Here is a 13,776-nt window from a genome sequence, read left to right as displayed (position 1 = left end):
GATGGAAGTGTCAGCCAGGAAGAACATTACAGAACATCTTCTGGCCAGGACAGACACAAATTCTATTCCAAACTGATGCAACTGATGTTATGTGCTCTGAGACCGAAGTGCTTATTGAGAGCAAATGAATACGAAGATTGCCATCTGCCGGCCTTTCAAACTGTGTTACTAGTCACAAGCCACTGGGAGTCTCAGAGCCATTGCAGCCTGCTGCAGCTGGTTTCTTGATGTTACAGCTGCTGATGTACAGGATTCTTTCAGTCACAGAAATAGTTGTCTCCTTTCTTGGTGTTACTGGGAAAAGGAGACTTCATGAGCTCTGATCGATGAGTAAGGCCAACTTCCCTCTCTTGGAGCAGTATAACCCCATGGGGAAACAGTACTGAGGGCATTTTATGATGCTGAGGTTTAGAATTGTCCCATGAAGCACAATGGTTACCTCTCCCAGGTCATGAATCCAGCTATGGCAGTGAACTCACCAGCTGCAAGAGCCTGGTTTCTTTTCCCACATTTGTACCTCTACACAACAGAAAGTTATACTGGCGCAGGTCTGAGCAATGATCCTAGCCACCTCCTCCCTCCAGCATACTTTCTTTTTTCTTCTCCCTTCCTTTGTCTGGAGAACAGGCCTATGTCAATCCCGTCTGGATAGAGGGGAAATTCTCTCCTGGCTCTTGGTGCTCTGCTTTGTAGTATGAAATAGATTTAAGTAGGATAAAAGCTAGAGCTTATGCAACTTCTTTGCACAAATGCAGGGACTTCAGCTCCCAGGTCTGATTTCTCTGATAACTGTTTTGTCCAAGTGCAACCGCTTATGGATTTGCACATGTGGAAGCAGATCAACTAGAAATTGACCTGCAATACAATCAGCTAATTCACTTAACCAGGAAAGGCTTAGTTCTCCTCTGCATTGGCAGAGGAACTTGAAGGAATTTCTGCCAGAAAACAGCCCACTGATTCAGATGAGGTTGATCCTTAGATATTTGCGGGCCTTATTATCTAGCCTAAAATATTATGGTTTGTAAACCTTTTTCTTTCACCCTGTAATTTAAGTCAAAAATTTGTTTGGTTCTTTCTTTTTTTAAAGACTTGTTTTGATTATAAAATTGAAGGGGTTGGAATCAAGGAGGATCCTGTTTAAAAAACAGGCTGGGCTACAGTTTAGTAAAAGAAGAGCCTTCCAAAACAGGGCTGTGCTCAGCGATTACTCTCAAAGATTACGTGTCAGAAAGCTTTATGGATGAATACAAAAATGACTAGTTACATGGCTGCAAACATTTTTGTTCTAACATTTTACTAGCCAGTGGCAAAGATTCAGATTTTCCTATGATTCTATGTCAGATGAGCATTTAAGCATATACTGACATTTCATCTTGTTTTGGTAACTCTCGTGGCTCTATAGAGGGAAGGGCATGGAAGGCAAGGAAGACAAGGCAAGGCACCAAAGTGGAATAAGAATTTAATGATTCTATCCATATTCTTCAGGTCAGACTGAAGACAGTTCAAGCCTGAAAGTGACATTCAGAAATATTATCGCCTGTAGATAATGCACCACACTTTTTTGTCAGGTTGCTCATGCTCACTTGCAGGCATTCATGGCCCTTTTTTTAAATTTGCTATCACGAGCATTACCAAATTTCATCTTCTGGGAATTCACTCTTTTCTCTTTATGTGAATGAAGAGAATCAGATACTACTACGTTTAGCTGAGGGACAGCCTGTGGCTATCCCTTGCCTCCTCTGGGCTGAACTAAGTCTTCTCTGCCAGATGCTTCTTGAATCTTTCCTTAGTGGGTGGCAGAAGAGGATGCTACCTGTTTGTAGGTGTGACCATCAAGTAAGCAGATGCTCCAGAAGCCTGAGACCTGTAGGCCAATTCATAAAAATGAGGAAAAGGAATACAAGTAGTTGGAAGCCCAAGACTCTTAATTTCTTTCCTTGAATCCAGCACAAATGTCTACTACTGCCCAGCTATGTCCAGCCATGCAGGAGGAGAAGATGGGCCTTTGAAGATGGAAGTGAAAATTCTGGAGGAATGCTCTTGGACATAGAGCAGAAATGGGCGAGTATCTGCTTAAACTCAAATATTTAGAAAATGGAGTCAAAAGTTCTGGAGTCATTTAGAGCAGGATGAGGATCTATAGCCTCCTTTAAGAGCCTTCATTTTCTCTGAGAAGACCCATGCCAGCCTTCTGGGTGTGCACTTTGGCTGGTGAATACCAGTTCTTGCAGAATTTTATTTTCCTTCTGTGGCTGTGGAGGAGCAAAAACTACTCACCTGGGAGAGGAGACGAATTGCTAATTTGCTTAATCTCATCATTCCACCAGTCTACGGGGTCATAAATCAGACATCTTTCTGCACTACTTTTGGAAGAAGAAATATGTGCAGCGAGTTCTTAAACCATAATTCATGAGATAATGGCAAGTGGTCAGCAGCTGGCAATACAACAATGCTGACTATTATGGTCCTTTCAACTGAAAACATATGAAGAGGGTGCAAAACGATGTGAGGAGTCTTGAGACATGACATTGGTCCAGAGGGTTTGGGAACTACATTTTGCAGTTTTTTAGACCAGTGATTTAAACTCAGCTTAAATTGGAACCAAAGCCAAACTGATGTCTTGTGGATAAGTTTCCACAAAGCCGAAGACTAACAATGCAGTTGAATCCTAAATTGGTTTTCTTACCAAGAAAAGCAAACAATTATAAAAACATCCTAATCTCTGATATGGTATATTACACTGACAGGTACACACCTATCTTTCCCATTCAGTAATACTAGTATTAATTTTTAATCAAATGATAATAAGAAAAAGCTGGGTTTCTGAGACTGCATCAGAAGCAATATACTCACATAAACAAAAAAGTTGCAGATGGGGTTAGCATACACAGCAGAGGCAGGTGTCTGCCATGCACAATCACCATCAGTATTTTCATTCAGAATATAAAATCATTTTAAGAGTGGAAGAACTTATGCATATAAATTCCACAGCTCAGTTTTGTACTGCAGAGTGAGAGAGAGAGATTTTTTCACAGTTATTGACGAAGGACATTCCAGCAACTAGTGAGATCTGGAGTTCATTATATATTTTGGGCTACAGTGCAAAAGCACTATCTGCCAGAAAAAAAAATAAATGTGGTTGAAGCGTGTTTTATTAATACATTGCTGCTGTTCTTGGATTATACTCCTGTAGAGGCTCACATCTGAAATGATGCATCTGATATGCTATATGCTAGATAGCTTTTCAAGGTTCGTTTTTGGATCTGGTTCCCTTTCAATATACAGATACTGTGTAAATTTCTATTTTTAAGCTTTCAGAGACATACTGTCTCTGCCCTTCTGTAGATCATTATTGCAAGCTGTTTTTGCCCGTATTCTAAAAGCACTAATATTACTATAAAGCAATAAGTCACTGAATCTGGTACTTCTGTGTGTAATGTATGAGTGGAGGGTGACATCCCACTCCAGACAGCTTCTTTCCAAATAAAGAGGTCTGATGTTGTCAACATTGCATTTCATTGCAGTGAATGTGCTGTTAGAAGAGAAGCAGTGGCAACATGCTTGTGCTGCTCAGCAGGAAGCAGACCTAGAGGACCAGAAGAAATGCTTTTGCTTCCCTAAGCTCAGAGAGCTGTATTAATGATAAAAGCTCCCTGACAACTATCTCCAAAATGAGCAAAACAAGAAAGAGGGAAACATGTACAGAATATTTTTTCTGGAAAATATACAATTAAATCTGATATATCCATTTCTAGTTTTGCATTCTCGTTTTCTTGTTAAAGACAGGCCCACACGTTTTCCTGATGTATGAACCAGCTGCCTTGAAATCAATGGCAAAGTTCCTGTCATCAGCAAAAATTCTTGGATGTTACCCATATTTATAGGATATGATTAAACTGAAAACTTAAGGGAGATCACAGCCTTCCAACAATTAAAGAGGAGGGAGAAAGAAATGAGAAAGTAAATATGTTGTGAAAGAGATCCCAGGTGAAATAATTGGTCCAGATTTTCATGTCTGTATGTTGTTAGTTTTTCCATAATTACTACAGCAAGCTCCTGCTTTCACTGAGGGGAGGTGACCTGGTTTTGTTCCAGTAATAATAGAAATTTTAACACACAAATGACCAGAACTGCTAAGCTGCTTTACACAAATGTGCCAGCACTGGGAGAATCAAGATATAGCAGACATCATTTAGTCAAGTATAAAATTTTGTGTCCATGGACTCAAAATGGAAAGCAAAGAACAGAAAATTCTTGTTTACAAGAACAGATTGCTTTAAATGTGAAGTCATGTAAAAGTATACAGTGATGCAGGTGTGGTTAAAACATGATTTAAGTGTCTTATTTCCTGCAGGTGTTTTAGAGAGTCATGTTGTTGGAGTAAGGAAGTCTAATTTACTCTTACACCACCTTTAGCTATGAAAGTATCTGGCACAACACAGCAACTGATGTTGGAAGTCCCACTGTATTTAGGCCTCCAGTTCTCTTCATTGTTGTTTTTACATAGACAGTTAATATTAAATGGTTACATGATACTGATGCTTATGAAGTAGCCAACTCGATTCAGCTCCCATAGTGAATGATTTTATAATCCTTGGAAGCCTGAAGCCAAATGTCTTTGCTCTCCAAAACTGTTTGGAATCTGTCACATTTCTGCACGAAGCAAAACTGGTGACCAAATACAAAGTTAATTTAAAGTTCCTTTTTCACAGACTCTTTTCTCCATTTTTTTGTTTCTATTACTATATTATTGTTGCCATCCCAACCAGAGGGAAAAAAAACAATGATATCAGAAAGCTACTAAATCCTGTTATGGAGTAACAACATTGCAATTTATCAAAAATTATCTATTGAATGAAATGTGCTAGTTTCATATTTCCAGTAATGTCTTCCCTCTCAAAAACTCTTTACAAATATCCATAGTTAATTGTTGTCTGATGCTAAAACTGCGACAGACATGCTAATAGTGTTTGCCCTTAATCTCACCCTTTGAAATATACTTTTACATCTGATATGAACTTTTTCTAGCTAACTGCTACAAATTAAAGGAGTAGAGAGAGATTGACGATTTCACAGAATGGCTTGGGTTTTGAAAGACCTTAAAGATCATCTAGTCCTAGATGGGTTTCGTCCATGGTAGCAATTAGTAGCCTGGCTGGTGCTAGGATGCTGTTGTAACAGCAATCAAAGATCTGAAGCATCAAAAAAAGTTCTTCAGGAAAACTGCAATCTCTGCTGAGGGCAATAGGCGGTTATAGACAGACAAATACAAGACCTCAAGGAACAATGAAGCAATAGAGGCAGGAGTGCCAGGCTGTTGTGTTAGACATGAATGGCCAAATACATGTCAGTCATCAGCAGTGTAGGAGTATCTTAGCATAGGGAAGCTTATAGGGAGTTTTTAAAGAACATTATGAAGAAGAAGAATGAGCATTTTTTCCCCAAATGTGAGTGAAAAAAATGTGATTTTGCTCATCAACAATATGAAGCGAAGGGACAGAACTAACCCTCTGTTACTTAGTTCATTTAAGGCAAGTTCTCAAGTTTTTGTGTTAGAGGAATATTTCATTATTGCTGTACTGGTAGCCAGAAATGTCTAACATCTGTATGACTAACATCTGCATGCCATCACGCATAGCAGATGGTAAGCTATAAAATGACAAGAAGCTTTGGTAATGGAAAGATCAGCAGCAGACTGGAACACCAACCAGCACTATTTATAGAGAGAGAGATTTAATTCTCTTTGAGAAGGAAAGCATAAGTGACAGAGAGACTGAGAGACTGACTGATGAAGAGAGAATGAAAGAAGCATATACATTAAGCTTAGGGAAATTATAAGCCAAAATGAGCTGTGATATGAGGAACCAGGGAACAAGAGATTTTTTACAGGGAAAGCTGGGGCAATAGAATTACTGGACAAAAGCAAGTCTAGCGTGAGGGATAAGAGGCCATGGAAATAGATGTACTAAAACTTTGCAAGTAACTTCCCAAGGGAGGTGGCAAGTGCTTGTTATATCTGAATTTCCTAAATCTGAGCTGGGCAGAGCATGAGGGAACATCTTATGAGCAGGGAAATAAGTCTTAGGTGACTGCATCAGCATTTTGTGTCTCGTCCATCCAGTTCTAGTATTCCATTCTTAGAGCATACATACTTGTCCTCATACGCATCCTGTGCAGAAAGAAGTAAAATAAAAAGCTCCAGCTTCACATGCTTCTCCAACCCTATACTGAGACCTTCAGATCTTCTAGTTCTGGTTCCCTGGGAAGTTAGAGAAATGCCTTCTGATTTTAGTGACAAAAACAAGCCCCATGCTGTCCCTGCTAGCCCTGGAGAACGGGCACAGCTCTGGTGATGAGAGCTGGTCTCTGTTACAGCTCACGCATCATCAACAGACTTCTTAACTGAACTGCAAAGGCAGAGCCTCATCTCTGTCAGTCCTAATGCTGCCAGTGCAGCTACATGGCTGTAACAGGCTGGAAGGCAAGTGGCAGTCCAGTTGTAATTTGGAGCTAAACTCAGCTGAGAGCAGTGCCTGGGTAAAGTGGGAGATGGGATGACTGTCTTGATTCCCAGAGCTCCTAGGAGGGTGGCACGTTGGCCCCAAGCATTTATTTTTTAATTGTTAAAGTCTGATGAGCTGATCTCAAATACATATTAATATATACAGCACCTCTTCATATCAACTTTAGAAACTCATTCTAAGGCACAACTACACTATAGGCTTTAAGGAAGAGCAGTCAATCAGTCATCTGCTTAAAGCTGGAAACATGCCCAACAGATTTCCTAAGACAGGACCATGTTCACTATGAAGATAGCCCTAACTTTGCTTCTCTCCCTGGTTTCAATGAGTTAGTCTGGAAGAAATGAGGATCTCACTACACTTGTAAGATTGCTGCATAGGGGCAGCTGTAGAGAAAGAAAACTGGTCATTTGTGTGTGTCATTTGTATGGTCTGTCACTGTAGCATCTCTGACTGGGAACTGGTACCTGAGCCTGGTTTGGTGAATGTGGTACATGAGCAGGTTCTCCAGAGTATCACATGTGGGCACAGCACCTTATTAATCAACTTTTACAGCCTTGTGATTTGCCATTAAGCTATACCATAACTGTTTTGCAACGCCATCTAGTGACATATACAGATGCCTCAAACCCCTCAAACTCTTGCTTTTCTTTTATTTTATTGTACTGAATTGAACATCTGTGATTTTTGCAAGAAAAAATAGATGTTTACGCTTATCAGCAGTGGCAATTAGACCAGAAGGAGCATTTGATGCATAGGATGTGAGCTGTTTTCTTATTCTAAATGAAAAATAAAAATGTCTGCTGAAGCAATAATTTGTCTCCAAGCAGTGTTCAGATCAGCTTCAGGTCTCACTGAGAGTCCATGTGATGCACACATGCTCCTCTGCTTTTAATATTAATTAAAAACATCAACAACAAATTAGTTCAATTTATGTTTCATGCAAAATACCCCCAAAATTAACATAATATATACGTTATATCTGTGCTCTTATTTTAGAGCAAAATTAAAATATCTCTCATTTAATAAGATGCTTATTAAAATGGAAGACTTCCAGAGAAGTTACTGACAAGTTCACCATTTGATGAGCCCGCTGCATAGTAAGCTTCCAACTTTTGATAAATCCATGTGGAATGAGAGGGAAAAAGAGCAACTCAGAATCCAGAGAAGCCAATAACCTCCTTCTATAATCCTTAGCTGTCTAGAAAGGCACAAATCATTTTTTCCTCATACTTCTTAGCTTTAATATTTTGGAAAATGTTGAATTATTGCTGCGTTTTCTTACTTTGGTACTCATACTTTTTTCTCTACTTAAAAAAAAAAAAGATTAATGAAAACCTTATGTTTGAAAAATGTACTAATTCTGGGGAATGGTAAAGCTCTTATTATCCTGTGGCAAGCTTGTAACCCTAATGACTGTTTTTACTGTAGCTCTCCTCTTGCCATCCTTGGACAGGTCATAGCAAGAAGTTACTTTGCATCTGCTGTGTTCTCTCCATCCCTTCCCTTTCGAAGGATTCTGGCTGTTTCATGGTGCTGTTGTGTTTTTTGCATTGAACAGAAAGTTTTGGAACAATTCCCTAATCTGAAACAGATGTCTCTACCCTCATCTCCTTGCTAGCTGACTGCAGCCAAAGGATGGAGCCATGAAGGGATATGCTCTTCTCTCAGGAGCACCTGGCAGAGGCCATCTCACTTATACAGGGGAAAATGGTGCTTAAAAACTTGTCGCTCTGTATGTATGTGGGAGGAAAATGAGCACATTCAGACCAAGAGAATTCACTCTTACCTGTGCTTCGTGCTGGGTGCTCCTTGAACTAAAGTAGTAAGGGTGTGACACAGGGACAAGAAGGCCTCTTTGTATGAGAAACCCATTTCAGTACTAAACTCTCTGACCACAAACCCACTTCTGTAGAAAGCGTTCCCTTTCTGTTATTCCAGTAAGCAAGTGTAATAATATGCAATCTAGCAGGTCAGAAAGACATGTGACTAGGCATTGGTAAGTGTTTTTATTGGAATCAGTAGGACAATGCAGAATAATGCCATGGTGCCTTCATTTAGCACATTCACTGACCCATCTCGGGCCAGTGTTTATACGGGGATCTGTACAGACTTGTATAAATACAAACCTCAGCCCCTGTCGCGCCATTCACAAAGGGGCTGTTGTGGCAGTGCTGGTTTTTTTGTTTCACACATTGTGGCCTATCTTACAGGATAATGTTGTCTATTTCTATTATTTCCTATTTGAGATCCTAAACTGAAAGCTGACAATTAGCAATATCCAGGACTCTACTATCAGTGGCTTCAAGGCACTTTTGAACTACATGCCACATGACAGCCTTTGTGGTAGCCTCAGTTTGCAAATATGGAAACAAAAGCATAGGAAATTTCAGTGGTTTGATGCATCATTTGCTATTCGGAACAGACATCAGCAGTGTCATCTCCCCTTCCCTTTCTGTCTGTACAGGACACAAACTCAGAGCTATTGTTCTTGAACATGGATGTATCTTTTTTCAGCTCTTCTCATTAATAAACAGCAGACTATGCAGAGGCGGGAGGAACTGTATCAGTGAACATTTGGATGTTACTGAAATCTCGTGTGTTACCTTGGGAAGGTTTCTAAGCATATGGCACAAGTACTGTCATTTTAGTTGTAAAATGCATAGCCTATAAACAACCATAATATCCCATGAAAAGCAGCCAGTCTTACGACACTGTGTACTTTGAACCCTGGGATGTATGATTCATCTTTAAAAATGTATTTTTTTCTGTCGCTGCTACTAGTGGGCTTCTCACCACCTCATCTGTGTATTTCTGCCTTTTTTGTTCTTATCACAAAAGTTAGGATTTTCATTCTTGCCATTTTTCCATCCCATGGAATGCACAACCTTAGTTCTGAATTTGTCTGTTGAATATATGACAGAAAGCAATCCAGAAGTGTCCTACTCCCTCTTCCGAAACATAGAGTTATAGAATCACCAAGGTTGGAAAAGACCTCTAAGATCATCCAGTTTAACCATCCACCTATCACCAATATTTCCCACTAAGCCATGTCTCTCAGTACAACAATCTAAACGTTTCTTCAACACCTCCAGGGTCAGTGACATCACCACCACTCTACGCAGCCCATTCCAGCACCTGACCACTCTTTCAGAGAAAAAGCATGTTGCATGGAGAGCCATAACTGCAGCACTGGTGTTACGGAAGGATTTTAGAATTTAGCAAACTGGGCAGGCAGCTGTACGTGGAACAGCAAACCAAAAATACTGAAAATAAAATCTAAGATCATGATAGGAGAGAATGGGGAGAACGGAGGGCAGGCTTCAGAGATAGCTGGCAGCTTCTAGGCAACATGGGCTTACAGAGTGTTGCCTTGCTGACCAAAGCAGGAATACACTGGCCCGTGTTCTGGATATTTATGACAGGATGGAGGATAAAAATTACAACCTGCCACTAAACCTTCCTTTCTTCTTCCCACTGACTAAATCTAAATCTTCCTTCCTTTCATTTGAAACCATTCCTTCTTGTCGTGTCACTGTCAACCAGTGTAGAAGGTTGATTTCTCTCATGTTTATAAACTCCCTTTAAATATTGGAAGGCTGCAATGAGGTCTTCCCGCAGCCTTCTCTTTTTCAGGCTGAACAAGCCCAGTTCCTTCAGCCTGTTTTCATAGAAGGGGTGCTTCAGCCCTTAGATCATCTTTGTGGCCCTCTTCTAGACCCTCTCCAAAAGCTCCACGTTTCTTGTGTTGGGGGTCCCAGGCTTGGATGCAGTACTCCAGCTGGGGCCTCAGGAGGGCAGAGTAGAAGGGGACAATCACAGTCTTCTCCCTGCTGGCCACCTCTCTTCTGATGGAACCTGGGACACCATTGGCCTTCTGTGCCGTAAGCACACTTTGCTGGTTCATGCGAAGTTATTCATCAACCAGGACCCTTAAGTCCTTCTCAGCAGGGCTACTCAAATATTTCTTCTCTCAGTTTGTAAACATATCTGGGATTAGCTTGACACAAGTGCAAAACCTTGCACTTTGCTGTGTTGAAGCTCATTAGGTTCACAAGGGCTCACCATTTGAGTTTATCAAGGTCCCTCTGGATGGCTTCCCTTCCTTCTGCTGTATCAACAGCACTGCTCAGCTTGGTGTCATCAGCAAACTTGCTGGGGATGCACTCAGTGCTATGATGTATGTCACTGACAAAGATGTTAAAGAAAACCAGACCCAAGACTCCTTCAGGACACCGCTTGTTACACAGTTCTACTTGGAGATAGAGCCATTGACCACAACCTCATTGCTGTGACCTTCCAACCAATTCTTTATCCTCTGAATAGTCCATCCTTCAAATTCATTTCTTTCCAATTTAGAGATAAGGATGTGGTGGGAGACCAGATCAAAGGCCTTGCAGAAATCCAGGTAGATGACATCACTTGCCTTCCCTTTGCCCACCTATGCTATCACTTCATCATAGAAGGCCACTAGATTGGACAGGCACAACCTTCCCTGTGCTGACTGACTCAGATCACTCACTTATCACTCATGTGCCTTAACGTGTCTTCCAGAAGGAGCTGTTCTATGATCTTTCCAGGCACAGACATGAGGCTCACTGCCTGTAGTTCCCCAGGTCCTCCTCCCTCCCTTTCTTGTAAGTGGCAATGATGTTTCCCATTTCCCAGTCCCCAGGGACTTTCCCAAACATGGAGAGAGATTTGGCAACTACATCAGCCAGCTCCCTTAGGACCCTGGGATGCATGTCATCTGGCTACATGGTTTTGTACGCATTAAGTGTCATGAGTCTGTCTCAGACTTGCTCTGACCTTACAGTGAGATGGAGTTTGCTCCCCCAGTTCCCACAAAGAGGTTGAGGATCAGGGATGTGAAGTTCGGGGATGCGAGAATCTTGGCTGCTAGTGAAGACTGAGGCAAAGAACTCACTGAGGACCTCAGCCTTCCCCATATCTGTTGTAGCCAGTTCTCCTTTCCCATTTAGCAGAGGAGGTATGCTCTCTTTGGCCAGTTTCTTTTGTCTTGTGTACCTGTAGAATCCCTTCTTGTTTTTAACATCCCTCTCCAAATTCAGTTCCACCTGTGCCTTGACTTTCCTAATCCCATCTCTGCAAGTTTGGACAACATCCCTGTATTCTTCTCAGGTGATATGTCCTTGCTTCCATTGTCTGTACTTACTCTTCTCTCAGTTTGACCAGCAGGTCCTTTCTAAGCCATGATGATTTCCTCCCTCCCCTGCCTGCTTTCTTATTCCAATGGACAGAGAGCTCTTGCACTCTCAGAAGGGCATCCTCTTCATTTGGTTTTAAATGTTGCTCTCCATGCCCTATGAGTTTTAACTCTCAATGTGAATGTAAACAGCTTTTTTTTTTTTTCTTTCTTTTTTCATGGGAGTGGCAGTGTTTATGACTGGCTAGTAAGTTAATTTTCTTGCCCATTTCAGTTCCACCTCTGCAACAGTCATATCTTAAATCACCACCTGCAGCATGCACTGTTGCCTCTCTTCCAACGTATGTGAAATGGCAATGACATTCCCAAATATAAGAAACCCAGTGACTCAAAGTCAAGTGTTTCAGTCTCAGCTGTTGGCAAATTTGAAGTTCTGATGAGAAAAATGGAGAATTAGTATGTTGGAGGTCTACAAGGCTTTGTGACATCGGATGATTTGAGAGGAGAGAGAATTTTTTTTTTTTCTTCCCCAAAAGCGGAACTGCAAGAACTATATTATGTTAGAACATGCAGCTCTGGTGGCCACAGGTAGCTCTTCAGACAAAGATGCTCTAATTAAAGGCAGAAAGGTTTGAGGAACATGCGATTCCAGCTTATTTGAAAGACTGTGAGAGGCCCAAACTAATCCTAATAAAAGTCGCATAAAATATCAACATGAACAGAATTGTTCAGGGGAGGGAATAAAACCATAGCAGCTATTTGTGCACAGTTTGTGCACACATTCAAACTGATGGAGGCAGGACAGAGAGATTGACTGAGTATGGACTAATAAGTATACTGCTGAAAGCAGTGTAAGTAGAGAGAGTTAGACCCACTACTTAGAAAATTATAATAGGTTTGTGTGGACAAAATTCAGCCATTTTTTCCATTTTTTTGTCTCTGATAGAACAGGTGCAACAGAATGAAAGAAAAACAGCCTACTACTTAAACTAAGGAAGTTTGATTGCCTGGAGTCTAGGCTAGGAACTGAAGAAACTGTGAGGTCCTTACAAGCTTAGGAACCTAGGCTAAAGGTCAAATTACATGCCTGGAGCATTGGCTAGTGACAGATGTGGGAGAGGTGATGTGGACAGCAGTAGAGATTTTCCACATATACACTCTGCTGAGCATGGCTACCAGCCATCTTACTGCAGTCAACACAGTTGTCACACTTACTGCCACTGGCATCCCAGTCATTTTCCACACCCAGTCACAAACAGCGGGATCCCAAACACTCTCATAAAACTAAGATTAGAGAGAAATGGAACCTGGTATTGATGGTATTGATGATCCACAGCAACTCCATTTTGAATGGAGTTCAAACCCTGGAGGTTAGTGAGAGGGTCTGGGGAATGGGAGACTTCCCTTTAGTCAGGAAAGAGGACGTGTGTGAGCGCCTAGGCAGTACTAAGGTCCACAAGTCCATGGGACCTGATGGGGTGCATCCACGTGTGCTGAGGGAGCTGGCAGAGGTCATTGCCGAACCGCTCTCCATCATTTTTGAGAGGTCTTGGACAACAGGGGAGGTCCCTGAAGACTGGAGAATAGCCAGTGTCACTCTGGTCTTCAAAAAGGGCAAGAAGGAAGATCCGGGTAATTATAGGCCTGTCAGCCTCACCTCTGTCCCTAGAAAGGTGATGGAACAGCTTGTGCTGGATACCATCTCTAGACAATTGGGAGAAAAGGAGGTTATCAGGAGTAGTCAGCATGGGTTCACCAAGGGGAGGTTGTGCTCGACCAACCTGGTGGCCTTCTATGATGCTGTCACATGCTGGGTGGATGGGGGAAGAGCGGTAGATGTAATCTACCTTGATTTTAGAAAGGCATTTGATACTGTCTCCCACAACATCCTTACAACAAAGCTGAGGAAGTGTGGGATAGATGAGTGGACAGTGAGGTGGTTGAGACTGGCTGACTGGCAGAGCGCAGAGGGTCGTCGTTGGTGGTGCAGTCTGGCTGGAGACCTGTGACCAGTGGTGTCCCCCAGGGGTCTGTGCTGGGTCCGGTCTTGTTCAACATCTTCATCAGTGACCTTGATGAGGGGATAGT

This window comes from Meleagris gallopavo, chromosome 1, assembly GCF_000146605.3.
Source record: "Meleagris gallopavo isolate NT-WF06-2002-E0010 breed Aviagen turkey brand Nicholas breeding stock chromosome 1, Turkey_5.1, whole genome shotgun sequence".
Lineage (NCBI taxonomy): Eukaryota > Metazoa > Chordata > Aves > Galliformes > Phasianidae > Meleagris > Meleagris gallopavo.
The sequence above is the reverse complement of the archived record's forward strand: the minus strand, read 5'-3'. Positions refer to the sequence as shown.